The following is a 24,075-nucleotide window of genomic DNA, read 5'->3' as shown; positions in this document are numbered from 1 at the left end:
GAAGGACATATTGGAAGCTATTAAGGAGACTTCCACGGCCAAATTTGGATAAAACATTTACAAGCTGTACAGTATCACCTTTTATGCAAACTGAAGCCATGATTAAATGATTTAAGAAGCTCAAGATAACCTGCAGCCCTTGTCTGGACAACAACATAGGTTGAGAGCATAACAAGGGAAAGATTTGCTTCACCATGGTGGGTTACTTTTTAAAATAAGCTTAAGAATATAATTAATACCTCAATCATAAAAGCATGTAGTGAGAATTCATCTCTATAATGGGAAATGGGATACATTTCTGACAAAAAGCTATAGACCAATAATTCTGCAGAGTACTTTGTTAAGGGGAGAATATGCCAACACATATATGCTATAAGGAAAAATAACAGCAACCTTGCTCTGGCAAAACACCGTCTTGTTTGTCTGAATTTCAATAAGTTTCTCTTTTGTGTGTTAGGGAAGGTTCAACATCAGGATAGGGGGTGTGATAGGCAAAATAATTTACCCAAAAAATAATTATTTTGGCAACTGAAATTAGCTGTTGATAGACCACCAGGGTTAAATGATTATGCGTCCATCAAATGTATTTGAAAGAGAAATACAAAATAGTGAAATAATTTTGCTTGGTGGCTTTTGATTACATACTGTGGTGTATATTCTTCAAATGTTTCTCTTCCTGTGTGTTTTGTCATTCTGATGAAGTATTTTCAATTAGATGAAAGTGCTCTATAAATGTTATGGTCAATTAGTCCTGCATGGTCAGACCGTTCTTCTTATTCTTTGTTTATAGAGGAATTAATGGAGTATTATCCCTCAAAAAGGAGATGATTCTGCTCTTATGCAGTGTATTGTTTGCTGTACCCACTGGGGAAGAAGGTCAATGGAGGGCTCAAGGTGGAAGTATTTTACCCAGATGTAACCAAGTTGTTCAGTCTCAACAAACTCTTTAGCTTTTTTAGGTTGCAAAAGAAATGAACAGTAAAAGGAATTGACCCACATATTGTACACTAGATAGGAGAGATCTGTTCAGATCTGGTGGTCAAGGACACCACATATACAAATGCCGTAGATAAAGCAAACTTGCTGGCTGACAGATTCAGTGAAATATTACCCCTCTGTCCCCCCATCAGTAAATCAGGACATTCCCAGTATCTGCCCCCTTTCCCTTATATCAAGGGATCAGGTCATCACTCCTCTTTTAAAGGCAAAAAATACAGCCTCCATGGGACCCGATAACATCCCAAGCTGCATCCTACATGAACTCAGGCAGGAACTTGCAGCACCATTAGGCACTCTATTCAACTAAAGTCTGAGTACTGGCTTTATTGCAGCTGAGTGGGGGACAGCCACTGTCATCCCTTTACACAAAGGAGGAGCATCCACCCACCTGGGAAGTTATAGACCCATCAGCCTAACTAGCCTGATCTGCAAGGCCATGGAACGGATTATCATGGGCCTCATTAACAAGGACATTGGCAACCTCCAAACACTTGATCTCACACAGTTTGCTTTCGTCAAGGGGAGATTGTGTCTGTTAAATTTGGTTGACTTTTTTGAGACAGTCACCAAAGCCATGGATGAGGGGAAGGCAGTGCACACTGCCTAGCCTGACCTGATTAAAGCCTTCGACACTATTCCCTACTCGGGCATAACAGATAAACTCTCTCAACTAGGCATCAATCTGTATGTTACTAGATGTGTAGCTAACTTGCTCACTGATAGAACCCACCTAGTCAAAATAGGGGAAGCCACCTCAAGCAGTAGACTTGTATCGAATGGCCTACCCCAGGGTTTGGTCTTGGGGCCACTGTTATTTGGGATATACTTTTCTGAGGTGCAGGCCAAAACCAGTGGGCTATGGCTGACCAAGTTTGCAGATGACTGCAAGCTGGGTGCTGTCATCAATTCCCCTAATGACATGGACATCCTCCAAGAGGGTCTCACCCAAACAAATGACTGGTGCCAGAAAGATAGCCTCAAGCTAAATGCAAATAATTGCATCATCATCCCCTTTGGGGAGAATGATGTCCCTACAAACAATATCCAAAGCATGCAGTCAGTTGTGAGGGATTTGGGCACCCAGATTGATAGCAACCTAACTTTTGACCACCATGTTACTTCCATTGTAATGAAAGCTTTCTACATGGCTCACGTCATAAGTAAGGGTATGTCATCCAAGGACAATGAGGTCATAACATCCCTGTATTCTTCCCTTATAAGACCCATTTTTGAGTACAATGCTCCATTCGGCATGTACCTTGCAAAGCAATGCAGCAGCTGGAGAGACCACAGAGGTTCCTCACCAGGAGAATCCAAGGCCTCAAAAATCTACCATACACAGATAGGCTAAAAGCCCTATCCCTCTACTCTGTTCCATACAGACTTCTCAGCGGTGACCTCTGTCTGGCATACAAAGTGTTCTCGGAACCCCGCCTTGATGGGACTGCTGCATATCTGCAAGTCGGGCTCCACTCGATTACGCACATGCAGCCTCAACCTTGTCTGTGACATTAAAAGGATTTGTTGGTTGGACAGATTTGTGTCCCAGAGACTCCACCATTTGTGGAATAGACTCACTCTCTATATCAAGCAGAGTACCTCTTTACCCCTTTTTAATTGCAACCTGTATAACTGGATGGGAAATAGAAAATACATCCCTAGGATTCCAACCATGTCCCTGCTGGACAGGGACATTGGGTGCTGATTGTATATACATGAGCTAAACTCTTGGCTAGCCTTATAAGGGCCTCAGGGCCAATAGCCTAGTAACTTCCTATGACCCTATGATCCTATGAGCCTATGACTCTGATAAAACACCAGTGTATTTTTGGGAGGAATAATTTACAGACCCTGTAATTTTATACTGTATGTTCTCCAAGGTTCAAATCCAGGTCATCTCTTGTTAAGAGCTTACATACTGGATATATCTTTTGAATAGAATACTGAATTTATCAGCTATGAAAATTGTAAAAAACTGCCTGGCCATAGATTTCACTCATGGTTATGTGTTACTTCTGACTGCAGGTAAAATACAAAGACTATCCTCAATAATATAGAAATAGGATATAATATTGTTGCAATTAAGCAAACCTTGACACTGTTACATAAGATGACTTTATGTTGATCTACTTGTAAGGCATACCTGCAGATAAGCTTTTAAACTGCTGATGTGCCTTTTGGTGTGGTCAATAAGAGTGAATCCTCACAAGTGCAAGTACCCGTTTTCTCTTAATTTATAGCCTTCTTGTTGCTTTCTGTCTGAGAAAGTATTACTGAGCTGTTGGAATTTGCTCTTACCCAGCTGTTGTGTGATCTCTGAGTTAGTATATATATATATATATATATATACTAGAGAATTTGATCCTTAGATTCACTCTAAAATGATTGCTCTTTTTATTGTTCACTCTTGAATCATACTTACTGTCCCTGAAACAGTAGCACTAGTGTCAAGGACATCATGTTCTGCATTTTCCTGGAAGCTGTTTGGATTCCTGACAGTGGACAGGAAGTCTTCATTTGCTGTTAGTGGTGGCTCTGTAGCAGGCCTCCCATTACCCAACCAATCATGGGCCACTGTAGCTGCTCTCCTCTGTGCAGATGAGATCATGTCAGTGGCACTATGGTGCACCTAATCATATGTCCTGCTGTGGTCAACTACTACATTCACATCAGCAACTATCTGATGCCAAATTTGCATTCTGCCTGACATATCTCCACATCACTTCTCAAGCAGAAAGGCACCAATTTGCCTAAAAGCTTCCACAATGACCTGATTCTCAGGGTTACTGAAGGCGGGTTTGGGGGACTGAGATGCCTGGGTGCTATAGTCCTATGTGACCTAAAACACAACAGAAGGATAGTACACATAAGTACTACATAACTTAAAAATTCCTGTTTCCAGATAAATCAGAAAAGGTAGCATTTCACTACTACCTGTTGGAGAAACATAAAACAGTTAAGATATTGAAATTTGAAAAACAGGAATTCTGAGGTTGCAACATATTGCATTCACACACAAAACAAGGCTGGATGCAAAACAAGGAGAGTAACAATAGCAACATATCCTTATTTGTGCCCAAACTGAAATGAAATGAAATGACCGGCTACTACTTCTTTTATAAGATAAATTGGTTAATAGGTGAGGATCTGAAGAAGGTTTTTACCAAAAGCACTTATTTATTTATTTATTTATTTATTTTATTTATTTTACATTTGTTGACCAGGATAGTCCAACTGGATTAATATCCACTTTCAGTGGAGGCCCGGGGAGAAAAGCTCCGAGGTAGACAGATAAGTAATAACAAAGAAGGCATATTACAGATGAATTATTTACAAATGACAAAAGCAGGCATGAAATAGACAATATCACAAGTTCAAGTTACCCCTGATAACAGTCAGGGGAAAAAATAACAGTAATTTGATTAATAGATTATATAAATTCATGGTGAGAGTTAGCCAGGCTTGTTACAGTGGCAAAGCCAGTTTAGTGCCAGATGATGTTTGAATTTAGCTTTGAATTGGGATAGGGAGGAGAGCAAAGTAATGTTAGCTGGAAGGACGTTCCATGCTTTGCCTGCAGTGTTTGCAAAGAGGGAGTCAATTGTCTTAATTTGTTGTCTGTTTGAGGATCGGAGCAGTCTTGGATTGTTGTGGGGGGGTGATCATATTTTTAAGAGCAGTTGCGTTATCTGGATAATAGAGGATTTTATTAGCCATAATCAAAAGGTTATATTGCATTAGACTGGGAAGTTCTAGCCACCCAAGCTGTTTAAGGTTGATGCAATGGTGTGTTCTAAAAGGTAGGCCAGTGGCAAACCTGGCAATGTGGTTGTAACAGATTGAGGGTCTATTAAGTACAATTTTATTTAGATTAGAGAGAAGGGGGGAAGCATATAAAAGTGTTGAAAGCAGGTGGGACTGAGCTATGGCAACTATAACCGGAGGGGTTAGGAAGGCCTTTATTCTATACAGTGACCCTAGTTTTTTATTGATGGTTTTGATTGCTTGGTTTACATGAAGGTCAAAGTTTAGGTTATTATCAATTATTACTCCTAACAGTTTTGTAGAGGAGTTGGGGGTGATTATTGTGCCATCTTTTGCATTTATGGTGAAGGTAAACAGTGTGGACCTTTGTGTCGAAGAGAATAACAGCAATTTAGTTTTTTTGGGATTTAGCAACAATCGACATTCGGAGAGTCAGGTTTCAATAGTATTAAAGGTGGATTGGGTAACAGACCTTAATTCTGAGGGAGATGTGACTGAGCAAATCAGGGTGGAATCATCAGCATATTGGATACAGCTGACATTTGGGATGACTGTATATAAGTTGTTTATAAAGATGGAAAACAGTAGGGGTCCTAATATGGAGCCTTGTGGCACTCCAAGGGTGTTAGGTAATAGGTTGGAGAGCTTATTCTGCCAGAGGACAGCCTGCTGCCTCCCACTGAGGTAGGATTTAAACCATTGAATAGCAATGGAATTTAGACAGAAAGATTGCAGGGTGTGAATCAAAAGCTGGTGATCCACCATGTCAAATGCCTTTGAAAGATCCAAGAAGAGGGCTGAGGATATTTGATTATTGTTACGATTATTATTAATGGTATTGGTGAACACTAGTAGGGCTGTGGTTGTGCTGTGTTTTGGATGGAAGCCATGTTGGCTATCACTATGAGGTGATTCTGAATTAAGCGGTGCATGAGTTGTTTGTGTATACATTTTTCCATAATCTTAGCTAGTGGAGAAAGTATAGCTATCGGTCTGTAATTAGAGAATTCAATGGAGGAACCTCCTTTATGTAGTGGGATTACAAAGGATGTTTTCCAAATGGTGGGAATTTTTGCCTCTGCTATGGTGCGATTAATTAGTATAGATACTGGATAGGAGGCTATGGCATCAGCTGATTTTTGGAGGTGCTCAGCAGGGAGTTGATCAACTGAGAGTGTGGTGGGTTTTAATTTTTTGAGCAAGGTATGAATAAGTGATGTGGACACTGGTTGGAAACTGAAAGAGAATAGGTTTATAGGAGTGGTACTATCAGAGCCAGGGGAGCTGGGAGATAGTTGGCTAGCTAGGGCTTGAATTGTCTCTGTAAAGAAATGGTTAAAACTGTCTGAGACATCCTCAGGGGATTTATCAATGGTAGCGATGGGATAGGGGTAGACATTTTTCCAGGATGGAGTAGATTATTCAGACCTGTCCAAAACTTCTGAGGATTGTTCTGGTTTGCTGTTTGTAAATTACAGTAGTATTGTTTTTTGTCTTGTAGAATGGATTTTTTAGGCTCATTCCTGGCTTGCCTGTATTTAACATGATTGTAGGGGTCTTTAGTGGAGCGCCACAGAGCCCAGATTTTGTTTCTGCTGGAAATTTTTAGTCTAGATTCTTTAGGCAGCCATGGGGCAGTTTTTGTCTTTGTTCACTTATAACGGGCAGGTACATGCAAGTCAAGGATATCAAGAAATCTATTGTTAAAATATGCAACTGCCTCTTCTAAGGGGAGGTGTTTTAACATAGACCAGTTACAGGAGTTAAGTTCTTGTTGGAATTTGACAGGGTCAAAGTTTACTTTGTTTCTGACTTTCCTGAGTAAGGATTGATGAGGACTAATGACTTTTTGCTTAACTATATAAGTAAGAAGGTGATCACTCAGATCATCAGGGAGGGTACCAGCAGTATACAGTTGGGGGTTACTATTTACAAGTACCCAGTCTAGTATGCTTTTTTATGTTTGGGATTACCTGGCCTGGTTGGGTGGTTATGATTTGAGTAAATGCATGCAGGTTGATGTGGCTAGTAGAGTATTCTGAGGAACAGGTGGCCCAGTCTATGTTAAAGTCACCAAGTAATAGGGTTTCTTGTGGGTAATGACATGAAATCCAGTGTAGGGTATCTTCGAGTGTGACTATACTATTACCTGGGGGACTATATATACAGATAATGTTGATGCATTTGCTTTTGTTCATTTGCAATTTAGTGGCCAGGATTTCTGAGTTATTAATTTGAGGTGGTTGATTAACATCTATGGTCACATTCAATGCAGATTTATAGAATATAGCTACCCCACTCCTCTTCCTGGAAGCACGGTCTAGCCTGTGAATGTTATACCCAGGTGGTAACACTTCATTATCAGTTGTGGTAGGTTTTAACCAGGTCTCAGATAGACAGAGAATCTCAGGGGAGTGGACAGCCAAGAGTGCATGCAGTTCATATACATTGTTATTGATGCTTCTAATATTGAGATGACAGGCCAGGAGAGAGTTTTTAGGTATACTAATTGTAGTTTTGTGGCTTAGGTGCAGATAGAGGGGGTATATATATCAGCGGTGGATGGGCCAGGGTTGGGATGAATGTCACCACCAAGTATAAGACTAGGGCTATAGTTAGTGATAAGTTTCAGGAGTTTGTTTAAAAGTTTGTAATATTGTTTGGCTCTAGAGCTTGTGTGCCTGGTGTTTGCATGCAGAAAGAGTGAGCAAGGCTTAGCGTTGGACCCATATTGATTAGTATGGCTAAAGGTGGGCTGTTTTACATCTGGTGTGATAGTATGGCCATTTGGGTACTGATAATCAATAAGCATCTGGTTTTCATACAAGGTGATTACATAAGTAGCCAGCAGTATGGGTATAAGAGAATAGTGTAACATTATGAGAGAAGGAGTGTATTTAGAAGTAAAGATGGCAAATACAAAGACAATTACAGCATACAATAGGCCCATCAGAGTTTAAGTCTTAGCCTAAATTAAGTCCAAATCATAGTTACAAATATATGCAGAGACAAGTCACAAACAGTACAGTACAAAGAACAATATTAAGTCTTGGCATTACAATATGCAAAAATATGTTACATTATAAAGGAGAGTTTACTTGTGGTAACAAAGGTATGCTTTACACAAAACATCAAGCAGTAAGGGGCAGTAGTAATTAAACAAGGTATTTGTCAACTGAATGACAAGACATTTGAGTTTCAGACTTAATATCCTTTAGAAAATTCATGGCAACACAAAACCTTTTACTGTAGCAACTTTCCAATTTCATTAGAGCAATATTTAAAATCTATTTTTTTTGGGGGGGACTTTTGTCACACTATTATTTCTAGCTTTGCCCAGATTTCTTGTGTTAAGATGTTGAGAGGTATGCACCAATCATAAGGTCAGGGCAGGATTTCACCATCTGCAAAGCAACTGAATTGTTTTCATGGGAGACAGTAAAACTTCATTTTAATGAAGGAGGGGGTGCTCAAAGTGTCTTCGCAGTCACTTGGTTGTTTTCGAATTGTGTAACAACCATAGCATTATAATTGAGTGTTTTTGCAGCTGCTAAATTATTCAGCAAGATAACAAATTCTACAGTCCTGCCGGTGATACAGTGTGGAAACAAACAGAAAGCACGAAACAAACCTAGACATACAGTCTGCATCCTCAACCTCTATTTTTCAAACACCACAAAATAAATAAACATAAATTCCGATTTATAAAAAATACTCAGCAGCGACCCCCTTAGATCCTATGTAAGCACGTTTGCGAGGTTCAGCTGACCCATGAAAAATCCAAGCTGCAAGTAGCAGGCAGGCCCAATTTTGAATAAATGTGAATGAATGAAAAGCTTCACTCGGTGGTAGTCATATGAAATCGCTTTATTGGAATACACCCAAAAGGTATATGATGAGTAAGCACTCAACAGTTAAATGGATTTGGACTCAAGACGAAGAAAAAATGCTGCAATGATCGCAAATACATACCGTACCATTCTGTCTTGGAAGCCGCGTGAATGGCAATAGCAACCAGTCCGAGACCTATTATTTTCACCAAAAACGTTTCCGTCCAGCTTTAATTCAAACATCATATGTAGTTACTTTGTTGATGTAAACCCAATAATTCCATACTGGGTAAACACTCCACAATAGAACAGAAAAAAGCCCAAACATGTAAATGCTGCAGTAGTCACAAATCCATACCATACAATTCTGCCTAGATATGTTGAAAGGACATCCACAAGAAAAAGTCTTTTCTGTTACCTTGTTCTGCAAGATAAAATAAAAATAAAAAATTGAAAAAATAAAAAAATAAAATCCCTATACCAGAGCCCTACACAATTCTATCCACCCTAGAACTTTGTTTTATGCTATTTTTTATTGTTTGTATTAAAGAATTTGGTTTTTAATGTGACGTGTTTGTCTCACGACAACCTTGGTGGTATGTCTCATCTTTGCTCCTGCATTTTATTCACTTGTTGAGATACCTTTGGTAACGTAGTGTTTCTTGTTTTTATGAATAAGAAATTGTGCAAGTGTCATGTAGCGATACCTGTGGCATCAAGTGTAAGTTTAGGGCTGGAATACAGATGGACCTTGGTTCTAGTGCAGGGTTTGCAACATTTTTGTTTACTGTTGCAACAGTACAGTTTATAGCAATGAGCTGAAAAATATACAAGTGCTATTTTAACATTTTTGTGGCAACGGGGTAAGTGTAGGGTTGTCATACACATGACTGGGTTCTAATACAGAACAGTCCAAACATTTCTACTGTTGTTCCATTTCCCATTATATTCACTGTCACTTAATAACACTTTAGATAGTGGAGTTGATAAGAATTATATGTATGAGAAATAAGACACCCTTATTGTGTTTTCAAATGTATTACTGAGGGTATACTGTCTACTAAATTTCAATAAGTGTAATTTTGCTATCTGGACTTGGATGGCCTTTACAAGTAAATAAGACACATACACAACTCGATCTATATACAATAACCTTGTCAGGTCACACACATACTTGTGTAGCACCTCAAACTGTCAGCTGTATTTATAAATGATTCCTGACTATGTCTGAGCAGCACTTCTATGGCAAAGATGGAAAATCACTGCTGTAGAAGAAAATGTTTTGTCCCTTGTGCCTATGTTTGCATCCCACACTTTAAAACTTAGTTTTGCCAGTGTATATAACTAAAAACAAATGTGTCAGGTCATGACATGTATGGCCCCAGTACATGTCTGCAAACTTAACTCATCTAAGAGTTACCTTTCAATTTTCAATATATATTTCCAGGCTACAACAGCAAACACCCCTCAAACTAAGGTCAAGTGTCAGATTAACCTTCCAATTTAAAATATTTATTTCCTCCCTGCTTGGCACTGCTGCTGTCCACTTAACATAATGAAAAGCAGTTGGCATCACTACTCGGGTTTGCTCAATAGCAGTAAATGTGAAAACAGGAATTGCCAAGAAATTATTAGTTGCCATTGCTCTAGTTCAACTCTTACACATGTCTGAGTTAGAGGTGAAGGTGCCCAGTTTAGGGCATAAAGGTGGGGTGTTCAGAAGTCCAGGATATTCATTGGACTCCTGGTAAAACCCCACAGCCAAAGGCTTCTGCAGGGGGACTATTCTGGCTCCCAGTACAAGTCTGAGGCTTGGTGTAGTTTCATTCAGGTTGTATCCAGTGTGAATGGCATCCCTGGAGAACAGTGTAGGCATAATTTTAATGAGCTGTAGAGGCACAAGAGAGTTCTGCACAACCAGTGGTTGCCTGAGTTTCAAACTGCTGCCATCCCACAGTTGTTTAAGTATGATAATAAGAGAGTATTTGTAATACATAGAAAGCTAAGTATAGGCAAGATTGGTATGCATAATGCTCTTCTGTTCATTTCTGTTCTTTCTACAGCTAATGCCAAAGTAAAGTTTTATTGATGGGCTCATGCTGATAGAATAAGGAGACAGAGGAAAGCAAGTGGTATGTATGCCGCACAAGAAAAGTATTATTATAGCTTTAAAAGTTAAATATATATTTTTATACTGTTGTAGCAAATCGAGCATGCATATCCTAACTGCAAAAGCAAGTATACATGCATTAGACTGTAGCAAAAACCAACTTTAGGAGTCAAGTATAAGACTGTAGTCAATGGTTGTGGGCTCAAGTGCCATGACTAACAACTATACAATACTGCATTTCTTTAATAATATTGCACAAAATTAAACTCTATACAAGTGGCATAAATGCCCTGCTGATAATTGTTATCTGTAAAATTGGGCCAAACATATGTGCAATATATGCACATTTCAAGGATTACTTTCATCAGTCTGCAGTTATAGTGTGTAGTTGTTAGGGCATATACTTAAATGTAATACTTAGATAAAATATTTGTATAATTGTGTTAATGCACTGTATGTCACATATGATTGTACTCATTTTATCTCTTTTTTTCTCTCACACCAAGCCTTATCTCATTTTTAGTCCCTATTATGTATCATCAAAATGTCTCCATGCCATCTATCTGTAACAAATCACTAAATGTTTCACAGCACAGTGAGGTAGGCCAGCCCCAGTAGGTCAGGATGCCCCTGCACAAGTGGCTCTGTCACCAATGCCAAGAACATCTGGGGCACAACCTAGCAGCACTACCCCTGCTGCCCCTGTACTACCTGCACCCTCAGATAGTACTGCCCTGGCAGCTGGTGCTGTGGCAACTGGGAGTAGTGACAGAGGTGGGGATTTCATCAACAATCAGGAGATGCCAGAGTTGGCACATAGGGTTGTGCACCACAGCATTGGTATATACCTGCGTCAGATGGAGAGGCTGTTCTCCCTCGTGGTACATAGGAAAAGAAGATGTCAAGCACTCCAGATGCCAGTGGAGGAAGGGGTCCATGATGATAGTCTAGTCAGTGAGGACTAAATTCTCACTGTCTCCATGTTTGATGGGCATGAGCCAGAAATAAAAACATCCCATACCCAACATTCCTCTCTTACTGAATTTTAAAAAGAAATGGGCATCTGTCTCACAAAAAAAATATCATCCCATACATGGCTCTCCATTTTGCATGTGCCTTCTTGACACACTTGGTTCAGGCCAGTTGGCTATACAACATAGTTATGTTGTTGTCACCCCTCTTTCTGGAGGTGGCAGTCCAAATTTAGCTAATATTCTGCACATATTTCAGTTTAAACTGTTGAAGAAATGGATAGCTATGGTTCTTTCCTACCTCCCTCCTGCACATTCCTGCATTGCTTTCTCTTTGTTCTTGCCCCTGCTTGCCCTGCATTTCACCACATTCCTATCCACCCAGTCTTAACACCTATAAGCTGGTCAAAGCATAAAATCACATACAACACACATAAGTACCAGGAAAAAGCATTATATCCCTTCAGATTTTGGTATCTATGTTTGCACGGTTTGGCACCCTGCGCCAAGTGATGGTGAGTAGCTCTACAATGCTGTGGTTATCTATGCGCAATGCATTTTAACCCCACTGTTCTATGTCAACACACACAGTAACACATGCTGAATGTACTATAAAGAATAATGTCATTGCATTATCACTATTTATTTAAAGTATTAGTTACACCTGGATTCAAACCCAGTATCATGTAATTTCAAAAAAAAAAAGGTGTCAATGCATTTGCACCTGCTGCCACAGAGTCAGCTAAGCAGCAAGTGTGTTTTATACACTCAAAACTAAATATCAGAAGTTTATCAATGAAGCTCATGTTTGCACACTGTTTAGCTATATGCAAACAAGGAAAGTAATGGAAATATGTTTTTGCATGCACAAATACCTTACATGAAATTGCGCAAACCCACTGCTCACCGCTCCACTATGCAAAGTCACTATTAGTATGCATTAGTGCTGTTTACTGTTTATTTACTCTTCATGCCATGAAATTACACGTAGAAATATAACAAACTGAAGGACCTAGCTATATGTTGTATATTTACCATGCAGCTATGTGTTGCCTCCCCCCATGCACTGCAGCCTTGGTCTCTCAGTACCTGTTCATAAATATATCAATTACACAACATAAATAAATAAATGTTGTGTAATATGCAATGCACATCATTCTCATAACATGCAGAACTAGAATTAACTTCACAGTTGAACATGCCTACACATCCATCAACTGCCCTGGGAACTATCGACCCATAAGCCTAACCAGCCTTATCTGCAAGGCTATGGAAAGAATCATCATGGACCTTATCCTAAAGGACATAGGTAGCCTTCGGACTCTTGACATGACCCAGTTTGGTTTCATCAAGGGTAGATCTTGCTTATGAAACCCAGAGGACATCTTTGAGAATGTCACCAAAGCCCTGGATGAGGGAAAACAGTACATACCAGCTATTTTGATTTAGCCAAGTCCTTTGACATAATCCCCCATTCAGGTACCTTAGAGAAACTCTCCCATATGGGAATTAACCCATACATTAATAGATTGGTAGCCATCTGGCTCACTGACAGAACACAGCCTGTCAAAGTTGGGGAGTCCACCTCCACCAGCGTAACAGGAATGTTGTCAATGCTGTAATTGGAAGGCAATTCAACTTTGCAGAAGGACAAAATAAAGATATACTTTTGAATTTTTTGTAGACCATGCAGTTTTCCCACCAATCATATGTCAGTGTTAGCCCCTCCTGTAGTATGTTATCATCATTGGTGGACTCAGTGATTGCTCCCAATATGCAAGAATCAGCAAACTTGGCAAACCAAAGGACATATACTTTAGCCTGAACTGCCAAGAAATAGAGTCCAAGCAGTAAAGAGAAACACAGATCTCTGGGATACGCCATTGGTGACAGGTCTAACTGGTACAGTCTGATTCACCAACCTCCACGGTAAGTGTTGTGTCTGTGAGCAAATTGGTTACCCATTTGGTGATGTAAGGGTTACTTCCTAGCTGGGATAGTTTTTCAATGATACCTACATAGGGGAATGTGTCAAAACCCTATGCCAGATCAAGACAGACAGTATGCACTGTCTTACCTTTATCCAGGCCTATCACACAGAATCAATGGTCTGTAATAACATCACAGATCACCTATAATGTGACTCTGCACACTCACCTTCCTGACATAGTTAAATACAATCTTCAGCACACCCTTCACACAGACTATGTTCCAACAGGATGGTGTACATCAACATACATCCATATGAGTTGGTGGGGCAGTGCCTGATGCATGCATGTATAGACACATCCTGACTCTCTTCATCTGTGAGGCAGACCAATATGTTATCATGGACCATTTCTAAATGGACACTAGTGATATCTTGGCTGTGTGCAACAGATGTGTGTGAGTTGTTAATACTACATCATGTCTGCTACATCTGTTAGATGTCCTTAACAAGGTCATTGAGGGCATGCATGATGACAACACTTAGGTTCATAGGTTAGTAGGTTCATAGATTAGAACTAGGCCAACTACCCTTGAGAGCCATTTTAAGCCTAGCCAATTATCCCTTGTGAGACTCAAACCCTGTACCTTGTGTTTGTAAGGCAAACACCTTAGCCATTAGGCCACCCTCCTAACAAATAAACAGCCTTTGCAGGTTTTGAACCAAAGACCCTGTACATTGTAGTCACAGCAGTTAACCACTAAGCCATCACAGCAGTGATCGAGCTTGATAAGCCCAAGGCATGTGACACATATCTGCACTGAGGTATTCACTCAGTACTGTCAAAGTAGCCATAAACACCTATATCACCAAGTGGGTAGACCAGTGGATCACATACGTGATATGTGGTGTGACATCACTTATATCTCAGGTCCAGTGATCAGGTCTGAACATCAGGGCTGTCTGCTAGGCCCTTTCCTATTTATTATTTATGTCACAGCTGTCACAAATGATATACACATCCTGTGTCCAAACAGCTGTCTGAAGAACTATAGATTATGGGCAATCATTGACTCCAATTGTGATAGTAGCATAATACCGACAGTATCAAAACACATCAAAGATTGCTGCCACAGTCATAACAACACCTTTGATGAAACAAAAACATGGGGGAGATTTGTTATGCCATGAAAACAAATGCACAACCCAAGGATAATGTAGACATCACACCCTATAATCATATCAATAGGTATGTGACCTGTGTCTTGGGGTACATTCACACTTCTCAACTGTACAGATTTTCACAGATTTTGGCTTCATATTTTTGCTCTGTTTTTTTATAAAATTGTGTTTTTTTGGCAAATTGGTGACAAACCATTAAAGACTGAAGACAGAAAATAATGACAAACATTTTTGTTTCAGACTCCATATCCTTTAGAAAAATTCATGCTAATGCAATAGTTGTTATTCTATCAACTTTCTATTTTCTAAGAGCAATATTTAAAAATTGTCCGTATTTTTGGCTGTTTGTCCCACTTCATTTTATGGCTTTGTCCAGATTTTTTTTATCTAAGAGGTTGAGAGGTATGGGTAGATGGCATGTGGGGCATCCACCACCATGTGACCACAATGCTCTCTACTCCCTTTTATGTAACACAACTACTGAGTATGGGAAGGACATCTACATCAAAGGCCATAATACCTCCATAGTTCACACACTTCATCACACCAATAACTGAGTACAACACACCCTTCTTCATGTACCACCCTACACATCTTTTAGTGATGTGCAACTGAAGTGCACCACCTTTGCACGGTGACTTTTCACACATCTTACTGGCCATACCTAGGTATTCTTTGTGTTGCATAATCATTACTGTCTGATGGTGTGGAACCCCCATCAAATTGTTACACCAGATGCATGTGTGCTACCTGTTCTGGTGATGCACACTGTACACAAGTAGCTGTTTGACAACATTGATGGCATGGGTAACATTCATGACAGTGTTGATTGTGCAATATATATATATATATATATATATATATATATATATATATATATATATATATATAGTTTCATAGTTTCATAGTATAGTACTAGGCTATCTGCCTTGGGGCATTTGTAAGCCTAGCCATAGTGATGTGGCTTTTGCCACCCCATGAAATGGTACAAAAATGTACAGAATTAATCTAGAATACTGTGCCTCTGTCTAGTAGTGACACAATGAAGGTCCCCTTATATAATAGAATTAGTCTACTGTGCCCCTGTCTGGCAGTGACACAGATGTGACCCCTGGGTAAACTTACAATCTCCCATCCACTCATCAAGATTTCTCTTGAAGAGAGTCAGTGAGGGGCTCTGCCTAATACGAACTGGGATCCTGTTCCAAAGCATGGGAAGCCTCTGGGTTATGAATCTATCCCTCCAGCATGTCCTGTTCATACTTGTGCCGAGGTTTAAGTCTTTAGCTCTCTTGGTCCTGATGGATTTGGATTTTTTGAGGTGGAGCATGCCCATCAGATCCTGATTGGACATGGCCTTGTACGTCAGGCAGAGATCACCTCTGAGCAGGCAGTATTCTACTGAATAGAGCTGAAGTGTCTTTAGTCTGGCAGAATAAGACATATGTTGGAGACCCTTGATCCTTTTGGTGAGGTACTCTTGTGGTCTCTTCAGCTGTTGCAAATGCCGGGTGAGGTACATACCAAATGGGGCATTGTACTCAATCATGGGTTTGATGAGGGAGGAATATAGGGGTACAATGACATCCTTGGATCTGGATGTGAATCCCTTCATGATGAGGTGTGCAAGGTAGAATGTTTTTCTAACCACTTTGGCAACGTGGGTGTCAAATGAGAGGTCACTATCTACTTGGGTCCCTAGGTCTCTGATTACTTTTTCCATACTCAGTGGGTTGCTGTCTATGTGATAATTTGTGGGTACTTTGTTTTTTCCAAAAGGGATGACTATACATTTTTTGGCATTTAGTTTAAGGCCGTGACTACGGCACCAGTTGTCCGTTACAGTGCGTCCTTTTTGTAGGATGCGTTTGTCTGCTGGTGTATCGACTATGGCGCCTAGTTTGCAGTTATCTGTGAACTTTGTCAGCCACAGCCCTCCCATGTTTGCTTTAATATCTGAGAAATAAATGCCGAACAAGAGGCGTCCCAGGACAGATCCCTGTGGGACACCACTTGTGACTGGCTTTGAGTCTGACATTGCTCCAGCAATTTTAACTTTATGGGTTCTGTCCTTTAGCCAGTTTGCAACCCATCTAGTGACATAAGGGTTTACTTTTAAGCTGTTTAGCTTATCTATGATGCCTGAGTGGGGTATTGTGTCGAAGGCCTTAGCCAAGTCCAGGTATGCTGTATGGACTGCTTTACCCTCATCAATGGCTCTAGTGACTGTTTTGAAAAAGTCAACCAGGTTTAAAAGGCAGGATCTGCCCTTTACAAAGCCAAACTGGGTGGGGTCAAGTGTCTGTAGGTCTCCTATGTCTCTGTTTATGAGTTCCATAATGATTCTTTCCATAGCTTTGCAGACCAGGCTAGTTAAGCTTATGGGGCGGTAGTTTCCAGGGTCTGTAGAGGCACCTCCCTTGTGGAGTGGGACCACTGTTGCTGTACGCTAGTGTTAAGGTACATATCCCGAAGTAAGGCTAAGGTTAAATAGCATTTTTATGTGTGGGTTTAGCTCCTCTTAGAGTTCACGTAACATGCACCCCGGGATACTGTCAGGTCCCATTGATGCTGTGTTTTTTGCTTTGTTTAGGGCGGTTCTCACTTGGACATCTGAGATGACAGGGAGATTACATTCAGCTGGGATAAGTATTTCTTCTTTTGGGGGTGAAGGAGGGGAGAAATTTGCACTGAACCTGTCAGCCAGAATGTTAGCAATATCTGTGGGTTCAGTGTATTTTTTGTTGTTGTGAACCAACTCTGAGCATATCTGAGGGTTTCCCCCCAGGTTTCTAACATAGCTGAAGAAGGCTTTGTGGTTATCTTTAGTGTCCTTAGCGATTTTTCTCTCAAAGTTTGCCTTGGATGTTTTTATGAGAGAACGTAGTTTTCTGCTAATGTTGATCAGAGATGTCTTCCCTTCATGGGATTTCGCTCTGATGTGCAGTAGCTTCCTTCTTTTGTTATACAATTTGTTTATGGCTGAGGTCCACCAGACAGGATGTTTACATTTGGTGGAGAGGGACTTGGATTTGTTTGGGATTGCATGATCCATGCATTCTTGGAGATGTCCATAGAAAGCATTTGTGAAGGATTCGGCATTGTGGGATGTGGTATCCACTGGCACAGTGGGCTTAAAGGATACCATCTCAGTCTTAAGAAGAGTGAAGTCTGCTTTTGAGAAGTTTTTCACTGTGGTCTTTTGTGCTGGGGGTGGAGGTGGGATATGTATATCCAGGGTGATTAGTTTGTGGTCAGATCTCACTAGTGAGGGGCATACTTCCAGTGTGGAGCATTTTGTCCCAATGTTTGTGATGATCAGGTCTAGTATATTATCTCCCCTAGTGGGAGAGGTGACTAGTTGTTCCAGTATATTTGAATTTATGAATTCCAGGAACCTTTGGGCTAGGGTATTAGGGCTAGAATAATGTACCCAATCTATGTTTGGGTAGTTGAAGTCTCCCAGTATGATGGTATTTTGTGATACATTCATATCCTCCAATGTCTTCAGGAAGGCTGAGTGGGGTTCTAGAGATTGGGAGGGTGGTCTGTAACATGCTACCAGTTGTATAGCAATTTTGCCTATGGTTAGTTGCACCTGTATGGTCTCTGATGCTTCATGTGTTGCTACTAACCTGGAGGTGTGGATGTCCTTTATGAATATGGACACACCCCCTCCCTTTGTGGTTCAGCCCGGGTTTTGGGGCCAAAAAGCATGATACGAGGTATAGCCTGGTAGCGCTGGGGTGCTCTCAGGAGCCTTGAACCAGGTTTCAGTTACTGCACAGATGTCGATGTTCTCCATGCTGAGGAGTGCATCAAGTGCCTGCATCTTGAGATTTAGACTTCTGGCGTTGAGCAGCATTACCCTTAGTTTTTTTCCATTTTTGTTTTCTAAGGAGGTGGGTTTGTCTTTTGAGCCTTGCCTAAAAAAGGCACTATGGGGGTGGCAAGAGCCTTAGCCAATATCCGGAAGCCCAGTGGTGATAGGTGTAAGCCATCCCTTGCGAAGCAGTGTGGCTTGTCCAACATATAATCCCAGGCAGACAGGCATTGGATCCCCTTAGAATGACACCAGTACTTGAGCCAATTGTTAAAGCTGATCATCTTGTCTTTGTATTGTGGTATCATTCTTGGTGAGGGCAAGATGCTGCTCAGGGTCAGGGTCATACCAGCCTGGGCTACATAATCGGAGAGCTCCTCTATGTCTCTTTTCATGTAGTCCAGGGAGGTACATCTCAGGTCATTCACACCGGCATGGACAATGACGGAGTCATATTTGTACTTGCTTTGGAGTGACCTGAGTGCGTGTGTTATGTGGCGGATCCTAACTCCCAATAGACAGCTCACAGTCACCTTCTCCTTGTTCAGCCTGGTCAGTGGGACATCAGTGTGTCTGACTATGGAGTCACCTATTACTAGTGTATCAGGCAAGGTGTTTGGCCTTAAGGGCTGCAATTGGTCGACACACTGATTTATTGAAGTATGTGTTGCATGTGTTTTGTTTTGAGGTGGTGGATTTTTGGATGTCTGCTTTGGGAGCCTCTGTTGTTTTGGTAAGTTTTTTATTAAAGCCTCCGAGTATGTCTTTGTGTTTTTATGTGTTTGGTTTGCAGTTGTGGTAGGTCTATGTGGGACTGGGATTGTTGTGTGTGTGGTTGCCATCTCCTCTTGTCTGGTCATGCCAGCCCTGATATGAGAGAGATCAGCCTCCAGGCGTGTGCGTGTGTGTGTGTGTGTGTGTGTGTGTGTGTGTGTGTGTGTGTGTGTGTGTGTGTGTGTGTGTGTGCGTGTGTGTCTATATATATATATATATATATATATATATATATATATATATATATATATATATATATATATATATGCCATGAACACCAGTCAGTTAGCCTGCATTGATCATAATGTCACATACAATTGTAGCACTGTCCCTCCTAACACCACCAGCAGTTGTTTCAGTGTCAGGATGGTGTGCGTAATTACCCTCATAGATTGCTGACATTTTATAATAGCTGTACAATTGTGTTGGTGCAGAACCATCTCTGATCACTCAGAATCACATATGTTATGTCAGGGACATGGGATTACTGTTGGTATTATTCTGATATTGGCCATGATTGTGTGTGCTTCTTTCACTGTTGTCCATGAGCCTTTAACCGTGTCCCATTCGTTGGAGACCTTTACTGAGATTACACTTATATTCAGGCAAATCAGTTTGCACAGCTTCACATAATGCATCCCACCCCAATTTTATAAATATATATATATATATATATATATATATATATATATATATATATATATATATATATATATATATATATATATATATATATATATATATATATATATATATATATACCATCCTTGATAGACATCCTCTGCATTGTTCATGTAAGAATGCTTATTTCACAAAGACATCATCTCCATTGTTATGTCACCTTGTGTGACAGTCACATAATGCACATTTTCACTGTGCAGTCCATACTGTACCATATTCATATGTGATTGGATTTCCTGCTACAAATGGCATGCATTGAGATCCCCTCATCTGCTGTACATTAGGTTTTCTCACATGTACTCTTTCTCTATGTTAATTCCTACATTTTGTCTGTGTGTCCCTATTCAATGCACACACTTCACTGAATGTTTATTTTACATGACAGTATATGTATCCTTACAGATCATTTATACACCTGGTTTCCTGGATGACACTGTTGCCAGCCACAAAACTGTACTTGCTTATGCTTAAATATGGTGTACGGCATAAATATGTAGTTAGCACTGCTGCTCACCTCGCATCACCTTGCACACAAGTAAACTCTGCGTAGGCTTTGCGCAAAGCCTACATGGAGTACACTAAATCCCCATGATTATCGGCTAAAGGTTTAAATTTGGAGATCAATCTGTGTTTTGAATTGGGTAGCAATAAAAAGTTTAAATTATTGAAACATTGATTAGCAGATATATATTTCTGCAAGTAATAAACTTGTCTTTTTAGCATATACATAGTGTTAGCAATAGTAATAAATGTAGTCTCTAATTTGTTTTGTATTGAATCAAGGGATTGATTTGATAGATACAAACTGGTTAAATAATTTATACAATTTTTAAAAGTTTCATTGTTCAATTGACTAATTGCATAATTTATTGTATTAACTATCTCTTATATATGGAACTGTGTGGAAATGGTTAATTATCCTGAGAAGGTGAATAGCCAAGTTAACAGAGCCATAATAAACTGAAGTGGTGGAAGAACATCTTGGTCTCTTTTTTGTTGTTTCAGATTCTGCTACATTTTTGATTAGTTGATGATGGCCACCCCTATCGTGCCTTTCTTAGGCAGGGTAAAAAAAAAAAACAGCCTCCCAACATAACAAAACCCTCTCTAGGTGAACGCAAGATACAGCTGTTTAATGCTAGCAGTCTAAAAAGAAGCTACACTCCCTGGAACTACTCCTCACTTTGGAAGATACTGATGTCTGTGCATCACTGAGACATGGTTCAAAGGTGTGAAAAGCACCCCGGCCTTGCATGGCTATGACACCTTCGATATATTCAGACCACAAACTGAGTGTGCAAGAACCAGAGTATGAGGTTTATCCATCTTCCTTACGGATAAGTACACCTCGAGTCTGGTTAAACTCTCTTGACCTATTCCATGTCCAATTAACTACAGGCAAAGCCCCCTACCACATCTTAGCTAGCTATTCATCCCTAGACCCATTTGATTTATGGATATGTAGTAAGTTCATTAGGTTTGGGTCTTAGGTTGCTCTGTAGGCCAGACATATGTCTCCCCTAAGAAGTCTATACAATATGGAGTATAGAGTAAGGGATTTTAGTCAGTCCATGTAAGGCACATGCTGGAGGCCCTTGATCTTCTTTATTAGAAACCTCTGAGGTTTCTCTAATTGCTATAGTTGTTTAGTATGGTACATATCAAATGGGAGTTAGATTCAATTATGGGCCAGATAAGTGCTGAGTATGGGGGGGGGGGTTATAGCTTCTTTTGCTCTCAAGTTGATGCCTTTACTAATCAAGTGAGTTATGTGGAAAGCTTTCCTTACAATGGTAGACACGTGGTGGTTGAAGTTAAGGTCGCAGTCAATCTGTGATCCCAGGTCCATTACCACTTCATGGGTACTTAGGGTATTGTCATTGATTTGATAGTGTGAAGGGACATTGTTTGTGCAGAAAGGAATGATGATGCATTTCTTTGCATTCAGTTTGAGACCATGACTAATACACCAGTTGTTGGTCTGTGTGAGACCATCCTGGAGTATACTGACATCATTTGCGGATTCAATGATCTCTTGTCTGCAAACTTGGTCAGCCACAACCCTTTAGTTTTGACCTGAACTTCCGAGAAGTATATACCAGACAGTAGGAGGCCCAGCACTGACCCCTGTGGCACCCCTGTTGCTATCAAGCCTGCTGGTTGATGTGGAGTAACTCACTTTGATATTGTGCATCCAGTTTGTGAGCCAGTTGGAAACCCATCTTACAACAAAGAGGTTTACTTTCAGTTTGCTACATTTATCGGTAATGCCTGAATGTGGGATTGTGTTGAAAGCCTTTGCCAAGTCGAGGCATGCTGTGTGCACAGGTTTGCACTCATCAATGGCCTTGCTCACCCTTTCAAAGAAATCCACCATATGTAACAGGCAGGATCTGCTCTTCACAAATTCAAATTGGATAGGATCCAGGGTTTGGAGGTCACCTATGTCTTTATTTATTAGGACCATAATGCTACATTCCATGGTCTTACAGATGAGTCTGGTCAGACTTATGGGTCTGTAATTGACTGGGTCTTTTGCTAGGCCACCTTTATGGAGGGGAAATAACTGTAGCTGTTCTCCATTCCACAGGAACAAAGCCTGTGGTTAGACTATGATTGAAAAGGGTACGTAGTGGGTTTAGCCTGTTTAGAAGACAGACTGGCATGTCATCTGGTCCAGTAGAACCAATGTTCTTTGCCTTGGACAGGGCTTTGACAACCTGCTCTTCAGATATGTAAGGTGGGGATGGGGGAGTTTGGGGGAGGGTTTGTTGGAAGTTAGGAGGGGAAAATTGAGTGAAGTTTTCACCATACCTATCCACTGGCAGGCTTGCTATCTCTGTGGGATATGTTGGCCACCAATTCTACACATGCTTTGGTCTTACCCTTTAGGTTATGTACATAGCTGTAAAAGGCCTAGTAGATCAGAGTGTAGCAAGTGTATGCTATGTCTTTAAGAAGCATGTGAGGCTGTGTGTACACATATAAGTTCCAGACACCTGTAATCCCTAGTACCATTTTGAAGTAGCAGCCACTGTATAAGCATGTATGATAACAGCAGTTAGTTTGTGTATAAGTTACTTACTCATAGTCAAATAAGTTTTACAGTAGTGTGTTTATATAGAATAAAGCTGCTTAAACAGAACCCATGAAGACTCGTTTATTCATGTACCAACACAAAAGTGACAAGCCTTATGGTTATCTTTGGCAGTACCTGCTAGGTTTCTTTCAAAAGCAATACTGGAGGATGTGTCAAGTTGTCTTATTTGCCTGGCTGAGGAGGGTGTTGTTCCATTGTCCAGTCCTTGTCTTTCATTTTTTGGACAGCAGCAACTTTTTACATTTATTGTACAGGTTGTTGATGCTGGAAGTCCACCATGGTAGCTTGATTTTACTTGGGGCTCTGGCTTTGATTCTATCTGGTACAGTCAGGTTTATATACTTATGCAAGTGATTGTACAGGGCTTTAGTGTAAGCTTTGGTGTAGTTACCACTTTTTGTTTGAGGTGGGGCTTGAAATGCATTTATACCTTCACCTAGGAGGGTATAATTTGCCTTGGTGAAGTTTTTAGTCTGATTTCGCCCATTCTGAGTTCTGGTGTTAGTGTCAGTTTGAAGGCGACTCATTTGTTTTCAGTTAGAACTAATGAGGGCCCAACAGTTGCAACAGTGCAACTGTTTGACATGTTGGTGAGGACCAGATCTAGAATGTCTGTTCCTCTTGTCAGGGTATGGACAGTTTGATCCAGGGCATTTGAATTCACAAAGTCAAGGAACTTTTGAGCTAGTGAGTTTGAGCTAGAGTCGGTTTCTCAGTTGATGGTGGATAATTGAAATCCCCCATAATCAATGTGGTCGGTAAAAATTTGGATTGTCTACAGTTTGGTTAAGTAGGCTTAATGGGTGTCTTCACCCATTGAGGTGGATCTATAACTAGCTAGGACTTAAATGGGGGTCTTATCCAGCGTAACCTGGACCTGGAGTAACTCCATGGAGTTGTCCAGTCTAACTAG

This window comes from Protopterus annectens, chromosome 12.part0, assembly GCF_019279795.1.
Source record: "Protopterus annectens isolate FY-2018-M chromosome 12.part0, PAN1.0, whole genome shotgun sequence".
Classification (NCBI taxonomy): Eukaryota; Metazoa; Chordata; order Ceratodontiformes; family Protopteridae; genus Protopterus; species Protopterus annectens.
Note: the sequence above shows the minus strand (reverse complement) of the source record.